At 34.5% G+C, this 22,330-nt stretch overlaps 1 long non-coding RNA gene across 3 annotated transcripts in view; it reads right to left on the bottom strand.

The window, feature by feature from the left end:
- Positions 1 to 22,330, bottom strand: part of LOC117974857 (uncharacterized) — a 109,891-nt gene that overhangs the window by 53,337 nt on the left and 34,224 nt on the right. For all 3 annotated transcript variants that reach the window (XR_008626074.2, XR_008626077.2, XR_010110785.1), the window contains exon 2: positions 2,255 to 2,379. This is a non-coding gene — a long non-coding RNA (uncharacterized LOC117974857). The remainder of the gene's footprint in view (positions 1 to 2,254; positions 2,380 to 22,330) is intronic.

Genomic DNA, 22,330 nt, shown 5'->3' with positions numbered 1-22,330 from the left:
GCTATGATAATAGAGATAAATATAATTATTGTTTTTAGGTTCAAAATAAATATTAAATAAGTACAGAAACAAGGATACCCACAAGGTCCTGATAAAAAGAGACTGAGAGAAGGAGAAGAGGTTTGAAGAGGCTAAATATCCACACAGCTTCCTTTAAAATCCCTGCCCAAGATACAATCCATTTCTCTTTCTCTTATGTATATTCACGCCCTCCTGCATGACGGAAATAGCTCAGGAGAAGACTAAGGCCCATCTGATTTACAGACAAGAGAGTACTTTATTCACCTTAGCCTTTCTACCCACATCATGGAAACGGTGTTTCAGAATAGCTCTGTTTGCAACTGAGCTCAGTAGGGGCAAACATATCTTGCAGGTCTACTTTCTCTTCACCTTTCATGGACTGATGATTTAAGAGCTTCTATCGCACCGGCTATCAAAGCAGGGGTATATATATTTGGATGAACATAACAAAATAGAAAAAAAGTTTATATAATTTCTTCTCTTCCCATATTATTCCTTTACCTTAGCCCAGCATCTCCAAGGCCCACGAATATTTCTGAAGCAAGCAAGGGTGAATGTGTGGCAAACATCAGAGTAAGTACCCTCCAGACATTAGTTTTTAGAAATTATTGATGAGCAGATTCAGCTCTCAGCAGGAACATTGGGATGATTAAGAAACACCCCTCTCCACAACCCAATCAGATGGACTGAGGTGTCTCTCAGAAGAGTGAAAGAGTAAGCCTATGAATGTGACCTTCAAACTAAAATCAGAAACAAATGTCTTTGTGAAACTCATCTCTAAACTCATCTTTTGGTTCTGAACTCTACTGCTTAGCATTAAAAGAGTTAATGGGTGCAGCACACCAACATGGCACATGTATACATATGTAACAAACCTGCATGTTGTGCACATGTACCCTAGAACTTAAAGTATAATAATAAAAAATAAATAAAATAAAATAGTGCCTGAATAAATCTGACAACATACTGATTAGAACTATGTATACTCATCCTTGTAACTAAAGACTCACATTTCTTAAAGTCACATAATTCTAAAGAAAACAATCAGATTATGTATTTTTCATCTAGGAGGTGTAATAGCATCTTCATGGGAGAGTCCAAACTAACATGACACTCCACAAGTTTCTTAAAATAAAAGATGAGGTAAATAAAAGATTATGTGGCTTGAAAATAAGCAATGATTGCAGAACTTTTGAGCTGAAACTGGATATTCAATAAAATTCAATGTAACTGAATTTCCATATTTCTCTGGTTGGATCTTCACATAGGCACCCAATGATGTGATGAAAATGTTATGCACACACTCACACACACAGTGTTAGTATCAGATAATTCCATACAAAGGAAATCTTTGCCTTATCACACTAAAAGCAGACATCTAACCTGCTGCACCAGGCCTCTTTAAAGGCAGAAAATTCTGCTCCAGGCTACAGCTACTGGAAATAGTCCCAAGGTTCCTGCTAATAGCAGATTTTAGCAGAAAGCCTCTATTGGCATATTTTAACCATTTGGGAATTATGTTAGTATTTCTTCTTATCATATTTTTTCTTCAATGTCGATTTTAACAGATGAAACTTATATTAATACACACACACATATATGTGCGTATATCTATATGTGTGTGTGTGTTATAGGTGTGTATGTATGTGGATGCGTATATATATGTGTATGTGTATATATATGTGTGTGTATATATATACACACACACACACACACACACACGCACACGCACACGCACAAAGTCTCATCCTGCCAGGCAGTGCCTTTTTCCAACCTAGTGTTTATTTGATATTCAAATTAGATGAAAAGAAGGGGAGAAGTCTCTCTAACGCCCTAGCCCATATGGACCAGAGTATGTATTTCTAATTTGTGGAAGTGGAGATCTGTTAGACCCCAAGCATTCTGGCAAACATTCGCTGATCTCCAAACCTGCAAGCATCCTGGTAAATGATTATTAGTTGTTATTTCAAACTTTTTCTCTGCTAAATCATAGGCCATATTGTTTTATATTTCCTTAAATGTTGATATAATTCATCCTCATCTTTTCTTAGTTCTCCTTGTTTCCAAATTTAGTCAGAACCACAGATTCTCACAGCCTCCTTCTCCCTCTCTCACTAGTGAAATGTCAAAAGTGGGAGAATATGAGTCACTAAAAGTAAACATTTAAGAGCTTGGCAAATCAATTTTCTATTTTTTTTTTGCAAAGTTACGTTTCAACTGGAGTATTACTTACAGATAATAGCACTGTGGAGCTCTTCTGTTGAAAATCAATAGTGCAACATATTTGGTGACCATCTACATTACTCCAACCAAACATCAACAGAGATGGAACATGGGGCATTGTAGGAAGATATTTTCCTAAATGAAAAAAATGGGACAGAAGATAATTAATGCCAATGCAATCATTCTGTTTTCTGCTGTAAGCTTGTCAGGTTCCTAAAAGTTTATTTCTCTAAATATTCAGATACTCTGATTCAGTTTAAAGGTACAAAGGTAATTGATACTGCAGATTGCTATTCAATAAGTAAGTTGAAAATCTATCACCTGACCACTTAAAGGCATTAACATTTTCTAAAAATTTAAGAAATAAATGCCTAATTTTGACCAAAGAGAGCTCATATTTATAAGCATAATTTTTACACATCTCAATCTTTGAAACTCATTTTTGTACCTTGGAGCTAATTATTGGAAATAAAATGAATGCGTATAAGAAGGCAGACAACATTTTAACCAGATTCAATACAAAAGTCTGCTCAAATACATTAAAAATTGTTCCAACCCAAGAAAATACATCTAGAAAATGAGGTAAGCAAAATTATGGTGAGAAAGAGTTATTTCTGGAATTATGTAACAATATGCTCTTGTTTTGCTTGTAAATAAAAGATAACATAGTACAGTTGACGCTTGTTTAAACTTTGCACACAAATATGCAAGATGCCAGCTGGATTCAATTTATCCTGTCCTAATTTGAATTAACTTGACAGGTCTTTTGACACATGCTGAACAGACTAATTGTTGCTTATTTGGGTGCACTGAATCAGTGAACAGTGCAATCAGAATCCAGGCAGATGTTCATAGTTTCTTTGATTGCCTGGAGCCTAAGGTTGGAAAAGAAGAAGGAGAATCAGTTTGCTGATTTACTTTTGTTAGTATCTGTCAAGGCACAGTCTGCATTACAAATACAACAGTTAAAATAGGCAGACTCTGCTAAAGAGTTGTGAAGAATCGATAGGAATACTAATTATAATTTTTTATCTTTTGACACATTTGAACTTGTATAGTTCCTGTAATCAGGTTTTGGCAGGGGTAAAATTGCCGCAACACATTTGTCTTGTTCTTCCCTTATTTTTTTCAATATTATAATCTGTTTTAATGTTGGTATTAATTTATTATGATCTGTTTCAAGAATACAGAAAGCTGTAGGGTAATAAAAAGACAATAAAAAGCTACCACCCTTACTGTCCACTTTGTCAAATTTTGTATTATGCATTATTTACTCTGTTTTTTTTTAAAAAAAACTGGAATATTACAATTCCATTGAATCCTCCAGTGAATGAGTGGGAGAGATAAATAGAGGTTAATAAATTCCATAAATTATTTAAATTATTGTTACATAATTACATGTGTTCTCAAGAGTAGAATTGGGTACATCAATTAGAAAAATTTAACAACCGATTATATCAAAAGAGTAAAAGAAATCTAGAGTTAAGTAGCTCAGAGGTCGTAAAGTTACTTCTTAAAATTGTCAGGGATCCATTTTCTCACATATTTCTGGTTTGTTTATGTTTTCTATTCTATGATTTTGTGTTCTGCATGTCTTGTGTATTTTTGTATTGGATAGTCCATTACTTTATTTCAAATTGGCATGCAAAAATTCTTTACACATTTAGGATACCAAACTTTTGTTGGTTTAATCTGTTGAAAATATCTTTTTACAGCCAATCACTGTTTTTCACATGTAAGTCCTTGCTGAAGAGACATTTTTTACTTTTAATGTCGTAGATTTTAATAATCATTTTCTTTTACTGCTGTGTTTTTCAGTCTTTCTTTAAACAAAAATATTTTTGGCCAAAAAATATTTCCAAATCAGAGGTCTTATATATTTTCTTCTAAATGTTTCAAAGTTTGTTTTTCATCATTATAGTTTTTCGTACACTGAGAATTGATACTATGTATGAGATGTGATTTCAATTTTTCTTTGAATAGAAATAATAAATTATCTCATCACAATTTTGTCACTATTTCTCTTAACATAGTCTTTTTGCCTTCCTTTCTATCCTTCTCTCCTCAATTTCTTATTAGATATATGTGAGGTCTTCTCATTATTTTTCTACATATCTATTACTTTTATAAATTTTTCTACTCATTTTACCTGTCTCTTCTTTAGTCAGTGTAATATTATTCTATGAAAATACCCAAGAAACCAACAATCAGATTAACATATAGAACAGTACTAGCACCCAGGAAGCTCCCTACTTCCCATTCTCCGTTCACCCCCATCTCCCACTGAGTAATCACTATGCTTAGTTCTATCACCAATGGTGAACTTTATATCAGTTGATATGCACTCTTTTATGTTTGACATATTAGAGATGAGTGAGATTCATCGATGTTTCTGCATGTAGCAACAAGTTGTTTACTTGTTTTCAAATATTCCATTAATGAGTGTACCGAATTTATTTATTAATTCTACAACATATGCCCTCCCTACAAGTTTGAAAATATTACATTGTTGCTATGAACATTCTTGTACATACATTTTAGTGTACATAGGTATGTGTTTCTGGTAGTTATATATCTAGGATGGGAATTGTGAAATATTAGCATATCAATTAAAACCATCTTCCAAAGTAGTTTTACTAATTTACAATTCTATCAACAGTATATTACTCTTAACTAACAACTGATATTGTGGAATTTTTAAGATTATATAAGCTATTGTAGGGAGTATTCAAAAGTATCTTATCATACTTTTCATTTTCATTTCATTAATAGTAAATAAAATTGGTCACCTTTTCATATAATGGGTTATCTGCATATCTATTAAAATGCCTGTTTAAAATCTATAAAGAGGGCCAGGCGTGGTGAATCATGCCTGTAATCTCAGCACTTTGGGAGGCCGAGGCAGGTGGATCACCTAAGGCCAGGCATTTGAAACCAGCCTGGCCAACTTGGTGAAACCTCGTCTCTACTCAAAAATACAAAAATTAGCCGGATGTGGTGGCGGGTGCCTGTAATCCCAGCTACTCGGGAGGCTGAGTCAGGAGAATCGCTTGAACCCGGGAGGTGGAGGTTGCAGTGAGCTGACATTGCTCCATTGCGCTCCAGCCTGGAGCCTGGACAACAAGAGTGAAACTCCGCCTCAAAAAAAAGAAAAAAATCTATAAAGAAATCAAATTTGAGCTTCTGTTTTTTTCCTTATTAGTTTAGAAGAGACATGTATATCTTCTGAATGAGTAGTGTGTCAGATATTGCACATATCTTCTCCCCACTCTGAGATGTGCCTTTCAATTTCTTAATAATATCTTTATTAGGCAAACTTTCCTATTTCTTAATAAAGTCCAATTTATCAATATTTTTGCTAATGGTTTGAGCCTTTTACCATGTTTAAGAAATTTTTGCTTGCTCCAAGCCTATGGAGATATTCTCTAATGTTATATTTTAAGAGCCGGAGTTCATTTTTATTTAAAATTTGAGGCAAGGACCAAGATTCAATTTTTCCAATACAGTCATTCCTCAGCACTAGTAGGGGATTGGTTCCAGGAATCCCCACAGATACTAAAAACCAAAGATGCTCAAGTCCTTATATAAAATGGGTTAGTGTTTACATATAACCTGCGCACATCCTCCCATATACTTTAAATTATCTCTAGATTATTTATGATAATCTCATATTAGATTATAATATCAAATACAATGTCAATGCTATATAAATAGTTGTTATACTATATTGTTTCTTAATTTGTATTGTTTTTATTGTTTTATTTCTATTTTTATTGTTTTTATCCCAAATATTTTTTATTAGCTGTTAGATGAATTCTCAGGTTCAAAACCTCCAGATATGGAGGGTAGACTACACTGCAGTGAGTTGATCTGAAAAAGTATAAAAAGACTATACTTTTTCCCCTGAATTGTAGTGACTTCTTTCATAACTCAAGTAATTGTATATGTGTGAATCTGTTCCTGTACTCTGTACGCTATTCTATTAATCTATTTGCCTACCCTTGTACAGCACCACAGGATGTTTACAGGCTCATCATGGGAAAAACACTCAACTGACTCTCATCAAATTACTGAATGTTTCCAGCTTTAACAATACAATCCATTAGGGTTCACTGGACCACCCTGGTTGGGGCAGTGAGCACTTGGGGAAGGGGATTGCCAAGGGTGTTAACTAGTGGCTGGCAGGAGGAGAAAGCTGGCAGTCAGTGGGCTGTGTGTGTGTGTGTGCATTTCAAGTTACAGAGTAGGTCCATGTGGGGGCATCTGAGGATCTGCACGTGCCCCAGCAGTATTCTCATGATAAAGATGGCACAGACTTCAACAGCAAATTAAAAGCCATCAGTGCCAAGTAGAAAAGGTATGATATTTTAGTACCTATAATGACAATTTTTCCTTCTTTTTGAACATGGAATCTTGCATTTTCATTTTGAACTGGACTCCATGAATTATATACACTGCCCTGGTCTTTAACAGACATACAATTCATTTGTATCAATTTCAATGAAATCAAATTGTCAATCTATTTTTTAAAATATTGACATATTATTAACAATTGCCAATATGCCAATTATGTTTTTAATATCTTTAGGGCATATAGTGGTGTCATATTTTATTTCTTTTTTTTTATACTTTAAGTTTTAGGGTACATGTGCACAACATGCAGGTTAGTTACATATGTATACATGTGCCATGTTGGTGTGCTGCACCCATTAACCTATCATTTAACATTAGGTATATCTCCTAATGCTATCCCTCCCCACTTCCCCCACTCCACTACAGGCCCCAGAGTGTGATGTTCCCCTTCCTGTGTCCATGTGTTCAATTCCCACCTATGAGTGAGAACATGCGGTGTTTGGTTTTTTGTCCTTGTGATAGTTTGCTGAGAATGATGGTTGCCAGCTTCATCCATGTCCCTACAAAGGACATGAACTCATCAATTTTTATGGCTGCATAGTATTCCATGGTGTATATGTGCCACATTTTCTTAATCCAGTCTATCATTGTTGGACATTTGGGTTGGTTCCAAGTCTTTGCTATTGTGAATAGTGCCACAATAAACATACATGTGCATGTGTCTTTATACCAGCATGATTTATAATCCTTTGGGTATATACCCAGTAATGGGATTGCTGGGTCAAATGGTATTTTTAGTTCTAGATCCCTCAGATATTGCCACACTGACGTCCACAATGGTTGAACTAGTTTACATTCCCACCAACAGTGTAAAATTGTTCCTATTTCTCCACATCCTCTCCAGCACCAGTTGTTTCCTGACTTTTTAATGATCGCCATTCTAATTGGTGTGAGATGGTATCTCATTGTGGTTTTGATTTGCATTTCTCTGATGGCCAGTGATGGTGAGCATTTTTTCATGTGTCTTTTGGCTGCATAAATGTCTTCTTTTGAGAAGTGTCTGTTCATATCCTTCACTCACTTTTTGATGGGGTTGTTTGTTTTTTTCTTGTACATTTGTTTGTGTTCATTGTAGATTCTGGATATTAGCCCTTTGTCAGATGAGTAGGTTGCAAAAATTTTCTCCCATTCTGTAGGTTGCTTGTTCACTCTGATGGTAGTTTCTTTTGCTGTGCAGAAGCTCTTTAGTTTAATTAGATCCCATTTGTCAATTTTGGCTTTTGTTGCCATTGCTTTTGGTGTTTTAGATATGAAGTCCTTGCCCATGCCTATGTCCTGAATGGTATTGCCTAGGTTTTTTTCTGTGGTTTTTATGGTTTTAGGTCTAACATTTAGGTCTTTAATCCATCTTGAATTAATCTTTGTATAAGGTGTAAGGAAGGGATCCAGTTTCAGCTTTCTACATATGGCTAGCCAGTTTTCCCAGCACCGTTTATTAAACAGGGAATCCTTTCCCCGTTGCTTGTTTTTATCAGGTTTGTCAAAGATCAGATGGTTGTAGATATGCGGCATTATTTCTGAGGGCTCTGTTGGGTTCCATTGATCTATATCTCTGTTTTGGTACAAGTACCATGCTGTTTTGGTTATGGTAGTCTTATAGTATAGTTTGAAGTCAGGTAGTGTGATGCCTCCAGGTTTGTTCTTTTGGCTTAGGATTGACTTGGCGATGCAGGCCCTTTTTTGTTTCCATATGAACTTTAAAGTAGCTTTTTCCAATTCTGTGAAGAAAGGCATTGGTAGCTTGATGGGGATGGCATTGAATCTATAAATTACCTTGTGCAGTATGGCCATTTTCATGATATAAATTCTTCCTACCCATGAGTATAGAATGTTCTACCATTTGTTTGTATCCTCTTTTATTTCATTGAGCAGTGGTTTGTAGTTCTCCTTGAAGAGGTCCTTCACATCCCTTGTAAGTTGGATTCCTAGGTATTTTATTCTCTTTGAAGCAATTGTGAATGGGAGTTCACTCATGATTTGGCTCTCTGTTTGTCTGTTATTGGTGTATAAGAATGCTTGTGATTTTTGTACATTGATTTTGTATCCTGAGACTTTGCTGAAGTTGCCTATCAGCTTAAGGAGATTTTGGGCTGAGACGATGGGGTTTTCTAGATATACGATCATGTCATCTGCAAACAGGGACAATTTGACTTCCTCTTTTCCTAATTGAATACCTTTTAGTTCCTTCTCCTGCCTGACTGCCCTGGCCAGAACTTCCAACACTATGTTGAATAGGAGTGGTGAGAGAGGGCATCCCCGTCTTGTGCCAGTTTTTAAAGGGAATGCTTCCAGTTTTCACCCAGGCAGTATGATATTGGCTGTGGGTTTGTCATAGATAGCTCTTATTATTTTGATATACGTCCCATCCATAGGTAATTTATTGAGAGTTTTTAGCATGAAGAGTTGTTGAATTTTGTCAAAGGCCTTTTCTGCATCAATTGAGATAATCATATGGTTTTTGTCATTGGTTCTGTTTATATGCTGGATTACGTTTATTGTTTTGCATATGTTCAACCAGCCTTCCATCCCAGGGATGAAGTCCACTTGATCATGGTGGATAAGCTTTTTGATGTGCTGCTGGATTCGGTTTGCCAGTATTTTATTGAGGATTTTTGCATAGATGTTCATCAGGGATATTGGTCTAAAATTCTCTTTTTTGTTGTGTCTCTTCCAGGCTTTGGTATCAGGATGATGCTGGCCTCATAAAATGAGTTAGGGAGGATTCCCTCTTTTTCAATTGATTGGAATAGTTTCAGAAGGAATGGTACCAGATCCTTCTTGTACCTCTGGTAGAATTCTGCAGTGAATCCATCTGGTCCTGGACTTTTTTTGGTTGGTATGCTATTAATTATTGCCTCAATTTCAGAGCCTTTTATTGGTGTATTCAGAGATTCAACTTCTTCCTGGTTTAGTCTTGGGAGGGTGTATGTGTCGAGGAATTTATCCATTTCTTCTAGGTTTTCTAGTTTATTTGCATAGAGGTATTTATAGTATTCTCTGATGGTAGTTTGTATTTCTGTGGGATCGGTGGTGATATCCCCTTTATCATTTTTATTGCATCTATTTTCTTCTTTATTCGTCTTGCTAGCATTCTATCAATTTTGTTGATCTGTTCAAAAAAACAGCTCCTGGATTCAGGTTTTTTGTGAAGGGTTTTTTGTGTCTCTATTTCCTTCAGTTCTTCTCTGATCTTAGTTATTTCTTCCCTTCTGCTAGCTTTTGAATGTGTTTGCTCTTGCTTCTCTAATTCTTTTAATTGTGATATTAGGGTGTCAATTTTAGATCTTTCCTGCTTTCTCTTGTGGGCATTGAGTGCTATAAATTTCCCTCTACACACTGCTTTGAATGTATCCCAGAGATTCTGGTATGTTGTGTCTTTGTTCTCGTTGGTTTCAAAGAACATCTTTATTTCTGCCTTCATTTCGTTATGTACCCAGTTGTTATTCAGGAGCAGTTTGTTCAGTTTCCATGTAGTTGAGCGGTTTTGAGTGAGTTTCTTAATCCTGAGTTGTAGTTTGATTGCACTGTGGTCTGAGAGACACTTTGTTATAATTTCTGTTCTTTTACATTTGCTGAGGAGTGCTTTACTTCCAACTATGTGGTCAATTTTGGAATAAGTGCCGTGTGGTGCTGAGAAGAATGTATATTCTGTTGATTTGGGGTGGAGAGTTCTGTAGATGTCTCTTAGGTCAAGACCCATCAGTGTGCTGTATTCAGGAAACCCATCTCACATGCAGAGACACACATAGGCTCAATATAAAGGGATGGAGGAAGATTTACCAAGCAAATGGAAAACAGAAAATGGCAGGGGTTGCAATCCTAGTCTCTGATAAAACAGACTTTAAACCAACAAAGATGAAAAGAGACAAAGAAGGCCATTACACAATGGTAAAAATATCAATTCAACAAGAGGAGCTAACTATCCTAAATATATATGCACCCAATACAGGAGCACCCAGATTCATAAAGCAAGTCCTTAGAGACGTAGAAAGAGAGTTAGACTCCCACACAATAATAATGGGAGACTTTAACACCCCACTGTGAACATTAGACATATCAACAAGACAGAAAGTTAACAAAGGTATCCAGGAATTGAACTCAGCTCTGCACCAAGCAGACCTAATATTTTATTTCTTATATTTTTTTCTCATCCGATCTTCAAGGCTTATTTGAATTTTTATTGTTCCTTTCAAAGTACAATTATAGTGATTCCAAATTATTGAGATGATTCTGAGACATGATATCATAGCTACTACTTATTAAAAATTTACTCATGGTACTTGGTCATGTTTATAAACACAAATCATTTTAAGTGTTTTAGTAACAAAGGAAAAGATAGTTTTAGAACCACCCCATTATACACTTAGACCAATAATTTAGATTTTATCACATGATGATAATGAATTGATGTAAGTATGATTTTGCCTGGAACTTGACAGATCTTTTAGTTACCACTTGGCATGTCTCTCAATCAGCATTTTTATTCCAACACTTTTTCATATTGGTAAATCTCAGCAACTAACCTCGTTATCTCTCTGCTTCTGCTTCTTATTTCAATCTCATTCTTTTATATTCCAATTTCAAAATTATGTGAGTAAAGATCATTTGGGCCTTGTAAAAAACAGACTAATATTGTTCAGAATCCTCGGCTTTAGGGCGCATAGACTGCCTCTTATGTATTAGCTGGCTTGAGTCAAATGCCCACTTCTAATCCAATCAGTTGTGATTGCGAAGGTCATCATAAGGAATGCATCAGCCATCTGAAGAATTAATTGACACTAGAACATTGCATGTAAATGAATTTCTTTATGAGGATATGAGTGCTGCTCAATGTTATCAATTTGGTAAGATATATCCTTAAATCTGGATATAAGCAACAGGAAGATGTATAAAAAATACATAAATAGAAGGTACCATGGTATAGATAGCATCTAGGAAACTCATCAGTGCTTATCCATTAACAATTCCCAATAAGATGTTGCAATTGGTAGGCACAAATAATCCTGTCTATAACTTAACAAGATTTTATGGTGATTTTTTCCCCACAACCAAAGCCTATTCCATTTTTTCCTTTCATTCTTGGGAATCAACACCCTGATTACAGTTTACTTCTCAGCCATCTGACAGTCAGAAGATAATATTCTTGATAGCAGACACAGCTAATACAGTCTTTGAAAATGTATGTTCATCTACCCAATTAAATTATTTTTTGAGATAGATCATACACACAAAAACACATAAAATCACGTATAACTTATACAAGTAATTATCAAGCAAATACCTGTGTAACAGTCATGCACAATAAGAAACAGATATTGCCAACACCTCAAGACACTCCTTTCTGCCCATCCCTAATCAGTGTTTCCTCTTATTTCTCTAGAAGTAAATGCTCTCCTGACTTCTGAATAAACATCGTATAGTTTTTTATTATTGTTTTACTGTTTAACTGCATCTTTAAACAATATCCCTTACGTCTCTTTGTAGATATGTCTATATACATAAATATAGTTCATATATACGTCAAAAATATATAAAGTTATAATGTATTTACTCCTTTAATTTTTTTTACTATGGTAAATTACTTACGTTTAGGATAAATCCACAATGTGTGAAGGTGTTGTTAGTTCACTTTATTAATTTATATTATTTTCTAGCATTTTTATTCATTATATTAATGTTCAAATTAGCTATACCAATTTTATATTACCACCAGCAGAGTATGAATGTTTCACATCTTTGCCAATACTTGGGACAATCAGAGACTCAAATGTTTATTTTATAAAATTATTAATCAAGTTACTGTATTGTATTGTTGCTTCAATTTCATGTTCCTGAAAATATTTCTCCTATTATCAGTCCTATACAAGTCGGTATGAGGTTTCTCTCCATATGTTGATTAAGAGGTTCAAGTGGCTAAGTTATCCTCTAGGGTCTTGTCATTTTTTGTACCTGGTCTGCAAAAAAAAAAAAAAAAAAGACAAAGAATATGTGCTGAAACTACCATATTTTCCGAAATTTAGGTCATAAGTGACATGCATTAATTTGGCTCATATTCCTTAGCTTAGACATGTTCAGAGCCACACCTAAATGTAGAAAAGTTGGAGAATATAACCTGTGTTCCAGAAGGAAGACTAAATAGATTTTATGTGACTGGATAGCAATTTTGCTATAATTATCTCAAAACTATTTATTGTAAAAAGTTTGTTCTTTACCAGTGGTTAGCACTGCCTCTTCAGACTTATATAAAGTATTCATAGATGCACAGGTCTGTCTCCGCATTCTTTCTTATGTTCAATTTGTATTTTTCTCTATGCCTTGAGCCAAATTACATTATGCTATATATTATACTACAATTATGGTGTGATAGCTACTAGGAGAAATTCTCCTATTAATAATTATGAATATATTCAGTAAGTTTTCCTATTCATAAATACAGTGCTGCATAAACTTACATAATTTATATAATTTTGGGTAGATATTGCTAATATATATGTACAAAATAGGTTGAGATTTACTACAAAATCAATATCAGAAAATATCAAGATAATAAAAATAATAAGGTTGTTGGTGTGGTGTTTCATTAACATTTAGGTAAAATATCTAACCATATTCAAATCTCTGTCTCTTTGTTCTTTGAGAGGGCTCTTCACACTATTAATTGTCTTTTTAAAAAAAATCTGTTAAGTCTCTGCTGTTACAAGACCAACAGTCCAATAACAGAACAATACACTGAGACAGCAGGATGTATTTGTCTATTAGTCTTTTCCTACATTGCTATAAACATATTACTGGAGACTGGGTAATTTATAAAGGAATAAGGTTTATTGAAGATGAGATTTGGGTGGGGACACAGACAAACCACATCAACAGGGTTTGAAGCAGAGTAAGAATTTAACCATCCCAGGATGGCCATGCAAGGAGATGGGAGGAAACCCTCAAATTCATCTCCCCAAGGAGTTCTGGGCTGGGGCTTTTAAGGGGTTCCTGGATGGTGAGGAGCTGGAAAATTGGGCTTTTTGTTGTTGATTGGTCAGTTTAAGGAGGATGAAATCATCAGGATGTGGAAACTAGTTTTGTTTTGTTTTTTGGTGAGTCAGTTCACGGGGTTTTTGTTTGTTTGATTTTTGTTTTGTTTTTGTTTGTTTGAGATGGAGTCTCACTCTGTCGCACAGACTGGAGTGCAGTGGAACCATCTTAGCTCACTGCAACCTCTGCCTCCTGTATTCAAGCGATTCTTCTGCCTCGGCCTCCAGAGTAGCTGGGATTACAGGTGCACGCCACCACACCCAGCTACTTTTTGTATTTTTAATAGAGAGGGGTTTCATTTTGTTGGTCAGGCTGGTCTCGAACTCCTAACCTCAAGTGATCTGTCTGCCTCGGCCTTCCAAAGTGTTGGGATTACAGGCTTGAGCCACCGCGCTAGCCCCCAAGAGCAGGTGATATCAGTACTTTCCCTGATATGCAAGACCTTAAAGAATATCTCAAATGGAAGACTTAATGTGTCATAATGTTCAAGTTGTTATCTCTAAGAGCAGTTAAGGGGAACTATAATCTTCTGACAGTGTGTATGTGATTCAGGGGCAATAGGTAGCAAACAGCTATGAGGAAGCAGGTCAGAGAGCAAGATGACCCAACGATTAACGCTGAATGTGCTGAAAGCTTGGTTTATTTTTGTTTCTCCCACTCTCCTTTTTCCTGATTAATTTTATACAGTTTACAAGAATGGTTTTACTTCTTTTATATTTTAAGATCATTGCATTAAGTGAAATTTCATAGAAATATATAGTATGCCTTGGATTTTTCATTCATTTTGATTTGCTTTTTTTTAAATGCAACATTTAATTAATTTACTTTTGCTATAATGAGAAATGTATTTATATTCTGTGTTATTTCTGTTATTTCTTCTGATCTATTTTACATTTGTTTTTCTCCCTTCTCTTGGGCTATTTTTCCTCAATTCTGTCTTTTTTCCTCTCTACTAACATGGAAGTTACATATTATATTTTTATTTCTTAGGATTATCCAAGAAATTAACAAATCTCACTCATCTAACAATAAAAATTGTTCTATTCTTTTTTTAAATGTTTTTGTCAGGTTTTGATATCAAGGTTATTCTGGCCTCAATAAGCATGTTGGCACATATAATGTTTCCTATGTTTTCTTAAAGCCTTAGTGTAATAGTTTCTTAAATGTTTAAGAGTATTCAGCACCTAAAAATATCTGATTCTTGAGGTTTTGTTTGTTTTTATTTTTAAGGTAAGTTTTAATAAAATTTTTAAAATAAGTAACTAGATATGGGGCTATTCGGGTTTTTATTTATGTCTGCATTTGTAAAATGTTTTTTGAAAAATTTCTTGTTTTCATAAGTTGGTAAATTCATAGTACAAAATTGCTCATTGTATTCCCTTGAAGTCTTTTGAATTTCTGCAAAATATTTAATAATAATTCCATTAATTTTTAATATTGATAATTTCTCTTTTTATTTTGCTAGTGTTTTAAAATTTGTATTAACCTATTCAAAGAAACAAATTTTGAAATTGTTAATTTCTCTCACTTTTTGCCTATTTTCTGTTTAGTTGATTCACACCATTATCTTTATTGTGTCCTTCCTTCTACTTATTTTGGGTTAAATTATCTCTTCTTTTCTTAAAGTAGAAACTTAGATAATTAATTTCAATGAATTTTCTTTTCTAATCTAGGTATTTAAAACTACAAATTTCCTTACATATCATGTATTCCTGGAATAAACTCTACTTGGTAATAATATGTTATCTATTTTAAATATCATTAGATTTATTCTGTTAATATATTTTAGTACTAATCTATTTTCATGATAGATATAGACCCCTAGTGTTTTTTCCTTGTAATATCTTGTTGTTTTTTTTTTTACTTAAAGCTTCAACAATTCTGAGAGGATATTATGAACAAATTTGTGCTACTAAATTTGATAATTCAAAAAAAACTAAATTTATTGATAAATGCATTCTACAAAAACTGGCATAAGAAAATAATCAAAATCTCCGCAAGCTTAATCCTATTAGAGGAAATAAATAGAAAATTACAATCCTTCCAACAAATGAGATATGTAAGTAATGTATTCTAAACATTTAGAAAAAAATCATAACAATGTTATACTTTAGTTGCTATTCATGGAACTTCATGTGATCCCTTAAGTTTATTGTTGACTAGAAAAGGTTGTGCAAAAGTAAAAATAACATAGTTTTTTCCATAGCACTAAATCAAAATTTGTTCATTTCTCTCTTTTAAAAAAATATTTCCATAGGTGGTAATCGGTTACATGAGTTAGATTTTGGTGCACCCAAAACCCGAGTAGTATACACTGAACCCAATTTGTAGTCTTTTATTCCTCACCCTCTTCCCACTTTTGCCCCTGGATCTCCAAAGTCCGTTGTATCATTCTTATGCTTTTATATCCTCATAGCTTAGCTCCCACATATGACTGAGAACATATAATGTTTGGTTTTCCATTCCTGAATCACTTCACTTAGAATAATAGACTCCAACCCTATCCAGATTGCTGTGAATGCCGTTAAGTCATTTCTTTTTATGGCTGAGTAGTATTCCGTCATATACATATACCACAGTTTCTTTATCCACTCATTGATTCATGGGCATTTGGGCTGGTTCCACATTTTTGCAATTTCGAATTGTGCTACTATAAAAATGTATTTGCAAGTACCTTTTTCATATAATGACTTATTTTCCCCTGGGTAGATACCCAGTAGTGGGACTGCTGGATCAAATGTTAGTTCTTCTTTTAGTTCTTTAAGGAATCTCTACACTCTTTTCCACAGTGGTTGTACTAGTTTACATTTCCACAAGCAGTGTAGAAGTGTTCCCTTTTCACCACATCCATGCCAATATCTATTTTTTTTTATTTTTTGATTATGGCCATTCTTGTGAGAGTAAGGTGGTATTACATTGTGGTTTTGATTTGCATTTCCCTGATCATTAGTGAAGTTGAACATTTTTTCATATGTTTGTTGGCCATTTGTATACATTCTTTTGAGAATCGTCTATTCATGTCCTTAGCCCACTTTTTGATGAGATTGCTTCTTTTTTTCTTGTTAATTTGTTTTAGTTTATTGTAGATTCTGGATATTAGTTCTTTGTTGGATGTATAGATTGTGAAAATTTTCTCCCACTCTGTGGATTGTCTGTTTACTCTTGTGACTGTTCTTTTTGCCAGGCAAAAGCATTTTAGTTTAATGAAGTACCACATATTTATTTTTGTTTTTATTGCATTTGCTTTTGGGTTTTTGGTCATGAAATCTTTGCCTTAGCCAATGTCGAGAAGTGTTTTTCCAATGTCATCTTCTAGAATTGTTGTAGTTTCAGGTCTTAGATGTAAGTCCTTGATCCATCTTGAGTTGATTTTTGTATAAGATTAGAGATGAGAATCCAGTTCCTTTCTCCTACATATGGTCTGCCAATTATCCCAGCACCATTTGTTGAATATGGTCTCCTTTCCCCATTTTATGTTTTTGTTTGCTTTGTTGAAGATCAGTTGGTGGTAAATATTTGGGTTTATTTCTAGGTTCTCTACTCTGTTCTATTTCTAGGTTCTAGGTTCTCTACTCTGTTCCTATGTGCCTATTTTTATACCAGTACCACGCTGTTTTGGTGACTATAGCCTTACAGTATAGTTTGAAATCAGCTAATGTCATGCCTCCAAATTTGTTCTTTTTACTTAGCCTTACATTGGCTATCGGATTCTTTTTTTGTTCCATGTGAATTTTAGGATTGTTTTCTCTAGTTCAGTGAAGAATAATGGTGCTCTTTTGATGGGAATTGCATTGAAATTGTAGATTGCTCTTGGCACTATAATCATTTTTCACAATATTGATTCTACCAATCTGTGAGCATGGGATGTGTTTCTATTTGTTTGTGTCATCTATGATTTCTTTCAGAAGTGTTATGTAGTTTTCCTTGTAGAGGTCTTTCACCTCCTTGGTTAGGTATATTCCTAAGTGTTTTATTTTATTTTATTTTTTACAGCTACTGTAAAAGGGGTTTTGTTCTTGATTTGATTAACAGGTTGGTTGCTGTTGGTGTATAGCAGATCTACTGATCTGTGTACATTCATTTTCTATCTGGAAACTTTGCTGAATTTGTTTATCAGTCCTAGGAGCTTTTTGGAGGAGTCTTTAGGATTTTCTAGGTGCACGATCATATCATCAGCAAACAGTGACAGTTTGACTTCCTTTTTATTGATTCACCTTTATTTCTTTCTATTTTGTTTTGTATTTTTTCTGAGAGTCACCCTTATGACTTAGACTTCACTTAAAGGGTATTTTTAGTCCTGTGTAGAACTGGAACCTAGAATGCACTAGCAATCTAGAAGTTTCGTATATCATTGTTTATGTACCTCAAAAACTGAGAAGAGGGGTAAAAGGAAGACGTCCTCCCCTCCAATAGTCCAGCAGTGTATGTAGGGTTGTTCTTTCCAACATAGGAAATATTAGGTGATAGAGTATTTTTTAAAGATGTGATTACACCAATTATCCATACATATGCTGGAATCCTTAGCATATGATTTCAAGAAAGACTTATGCCTCTATAACTCTTTTTGTAGCTACTTTTACCATAATAATTATAACTAATGTGCAACATCAAATCTCAGCTGCTTCTACAAAGTATACTTGTGTACACAGTAATTACAAATTAAACTAAACCTACCAAATGAGCACATGAAAAACTCATTATGTACTTAATTTTGCAAATGCTAGTTAATCATTTTTCCATAAAATTAGGCAATATCTGTTGCTAAAAAACAAAATGGGGAAATTAAAATATGAAGTTATATACTTTCCAACAAGTAGAATTTCTAATTGTGATTGCCTAACGTTTAGAAAAAGGTTATAGTCATTCGAAATAATTGTTTTCTGTCTCTTCATATCTTGGATGTCATCAGAAGATTTTAACTCTGTTTGCACTATTATCACTGTATTGCAAATACAGTTTTATGCCACATAATAACAGTTCAGCCAATGACAGACTCCATATGTGACATTTGTCCCATAAGATCATAATACTGTATTTTTACTGTACTTTTGTGTTAAGATACACAAATACTTACCATTGTTTTACAATTGTCTACAGGATTCAGTAAAATAACATACTGTACAGGTTTGCAGCTTAAAGGAATAGGCCATATTATATAGTTTTGGTGTGTAGTCTATACCATCTAAGATTTTATAAGTATATACAATGGTGAAATTAATGCTTTTTTTCAAAAAGTAACTATGTTGTTAAGCCACACATGACTATACTAGATTACCTAATTATCACCTCAATAAACTGTATCAAACTCCATTAAATTAGAGACCACTTTTTTGCTCACGATTAGGCCACCCTATCTTCCACCATTGTTTTGTTCAGCACTGACAAAAAGTGTTATGGAATGAACTGCATCCCTTTAAAATATACATGTTTAAGCTCTAATCTCTAACACCTCAAAGTGTGACTGTCTTTTACAATAGGGCCTTCAAAGAGGTGATTAATTCAAAATGAGGTTATTAAAGTGGGCCCAAATCCAATCTACTTGATGTCCTTATAAAAAAAAAAAAGAAATTTGAGTACACAGAGAGATAACAGGGATGTGGACAGAGGAAAGACTATGTAAGGACACAGAGAGAAGGTGGTCATCTACAAGCCAACAGAAGAGGTCTCAGAAGAAACCAAACCTGTGGACACTGATTTCAGATACTGAGACCTTGAGTTAAGCCTCCAGAACTATGAGAAAATAAGTTTATGTTGTTTAAGCCACCTAGTCTGTGGTATTTTATTATGACAACCCTAGCAAACTAATACAGTGAGTTCTAAGTAAGAGTGTTGTATGCATGGGCAGTTGCAGACACAAAAGGAGCTAGTGAATAGTGTCTTGAAAGCTTAGGAACCCTTGTCCAGCCAGTGAAATGGACCGAAGGCATTGGAGAGAGAGAAAACTGCTTCCAAAGGCAGTTAGATTTTATTCACTTATTCAACAAATACTTAATTAACCTATTGTACAGTCTAGGCTGTTGTGATACAATGAGGCGCAAAAACATATATGGCTCCAGCTCTCATACAACTTATAATTTATGGAGAAAGGCATTTAGGAAAACATTAGGAAATAAATCATTGCAAAACTGTGTTCCTATAAGTTGAAATAAATGTAGAAAGCAAAATAAATAAATGCATATAACAGAGAATTAATGCCTTCTCCTCAGCTGAGTTCTTAAAAAATTCTATTTTGTCTCTACTACTGACATTATTTCTTACTTTAAAAAATTTATTGGTTGTCCTAGGATTTAAAATATACATCTTTAATAAGTCACTCTTTACTTATAAATAACATTATACTCTTGATTTGTAGAGTAAACTGCTCAGAACTGAATATACCAATTATTCCCTTCCATCCTTGTGGCACCGTGGTCATATATTTTACTTTAACAGATGCTTTAAATATATATTACACTGTGGGCTGGGCATGGTGGCTCATGCCTGTAATTCCAGCACTTTGTGAGGCTGAGGAGAGCAGATCACCTGAGGTCAGGAGTTCAAGAACAGCCTGGACAACATGGTAAAACACTGTCTCTGCTAAAAATACAAAAATTAGTCAGGCGTGGTGACATTTGCCTATAATCTTAGCTTCTCTGGAGGCTGAGGCAGGAGAATTGCTTGAACCTGGGAGGCAGAGGTTGCAGTGAGCTGAGATCATGTCACTGCACTCAAGCCTGGGCAACAGAATGAGACTTCACCTCAAAAAAATTTATATATATAACATTATGTTTATATATTATATCATATATGTTACAAAATCTCAATATTTTGCTTTATAAAGGGTTACTTTATACCCTGGAGTTGTAGCATGCCTAGTCTCAGTTACTCAGGAGGCAGAGCCCAGGAATTTGAAGCTCTAGTGAGCTGATTACACTGCTGTATTCCAGCCTAGGCAACAGAGCTATAGCCTATCTCATAAAGTACAATAAAATAAAATAGGTATTTTAGAGCAATTAAATTTTAAAAGAAACTGGATTTTATGCTTGTCTTTATTCACTTTATATCCATCAATTTTTCTTATTTCTTGTATATCCAAGTTTCTGTCTGGCATCATCTTCTTTCTGCCTGAAGAAATTCCCTAATGCCTCTGTAGTGCAGGACTACTGGCTAGTAAATCATCACAGGTTATGTGTGTGTGTAAGTAGCTATTTCTCCTTCACTTTGAAAACTAAGGGATATAGAATGTTTTCTGCAGGTTTGTTTTTGTTTTGTTTCAGTGCTTCAAAGACACCAAACTACTGTGTCCTGGTTTGCATAATTTCAGATGAGATTTCTGTTGCAATTCTTCTCTTTGATCATCTCAATGATTTGTATCTTTTTTTTGTAGCTGCCTGTACATTTTTATCATTTTCATTTATTTTCAACAGTTTGAATATGATAGGCCTATGTGTATGTCTAATATCTTTCACTAGTTTTGGAAAAATTGCAGCCATTATTCTCTTAAATATTTCTTCTCCCCATTCTTCCTCTCTTTATTTTCTGGAATTCTAAGAATACATTTATTAGACCATTTGATATTGTCCCGCTGCCTTTGGATCCTCTGTTCTATTTTCTCACTTTTTAAAAAAAACCTATCTTCAAGCTCACTGAATCTTTAAATTGTTCTGTTGAGTTTACAAAAGAGCCTGTTGAAGTCATTTCTGATATTTGTCACTACTTTTTATTTGTTTCTAGCATTCTCATTTGTTTCTTTCTTATATATTCCATTTCCCTGCTAAAATTACTCATCTAAAATTGCACAGTCCACTTTTTCTATTAGGACCTTTATTATATGTATTATATGTATTTTAACGTTCTACTTAGAGCTTTCCAACATCAGTGTCATATACCTGCTTGGTTCTGTTGATTATTTTTGTGTCTTGGCACAAACACCTGGCAGTGTTTTTGTATTTCTTGTTTTTTATGAATCTTGTAATATTTTACTGAAGGAAGCCTGACATCTCATATATGACAGTAGAAACAGAACTAAATAACTTGCTTGTGGGACTTGTAGGGGGTGAGTTAGAAATAATCGCCATGCCTCTACTTCTGATAGATCTTCTGCTAGTATGAGGCCAGGAGTTGCACTTGGTTAGGATTATTTTGTTGCTACTGTTACCCTCAGCACAGCAGAGCTATCAAATTCCAATAGTGATAACATATATACGTTAAGGGATGGTTTTATCATCTCTGCATCACTCTTAGCTTTAGATCCTTGCTGTGTGCCTTAGAAAGGTTTATTCTCCAGGGTTTTGTTCTTATGCTGGTCTTCTTCTAAGAGTTTTATTCTGTTACCTGATACTCATTAATTTTTAATCTGGTGGCAGAGTGTAGAAGGGACATTCTCTGCTGTTCCTATTAAGCCCTAGTCATAAGTAGACACTGTGTCCCTAGGTCTCACTAGTTTGGCCTGCTCAGTGTCTTTACCTGCACTCCAACTGTAGCACTGTTCCACCTCATATTCCTCCTTCACCCATAGGGGTTCCTTCACCGGTTTTCACCAATGCCATAAATTTCACAATGTTCATTGTGTTCTCCCAAAGTTAATTCTGTAGAGCAAGCAGTGAAGAAGTATCTGAATGCCTCCTCTCACACTGTTAAAGCTTTGGTCTTTGGATTTGGAAACATC

Source organism: Pan paniscus, chromosome 1 (genome assembly GCF_029289425.2).
Source record: "Pan paniscus chromosome 1, NHGRI_mPanPan1-v2.0_pri, whole genome shotgun sequence".
In the NCBI taxonomy this organism is placed as follows: Eukaryota; Metazoa; Chordata; class Mammalia; order Primates; family Hominidae; genus Pan; species Pan paniscus.
This window is presented reverse-complemented; position numbering and strand designations above follow the sequence as displayed.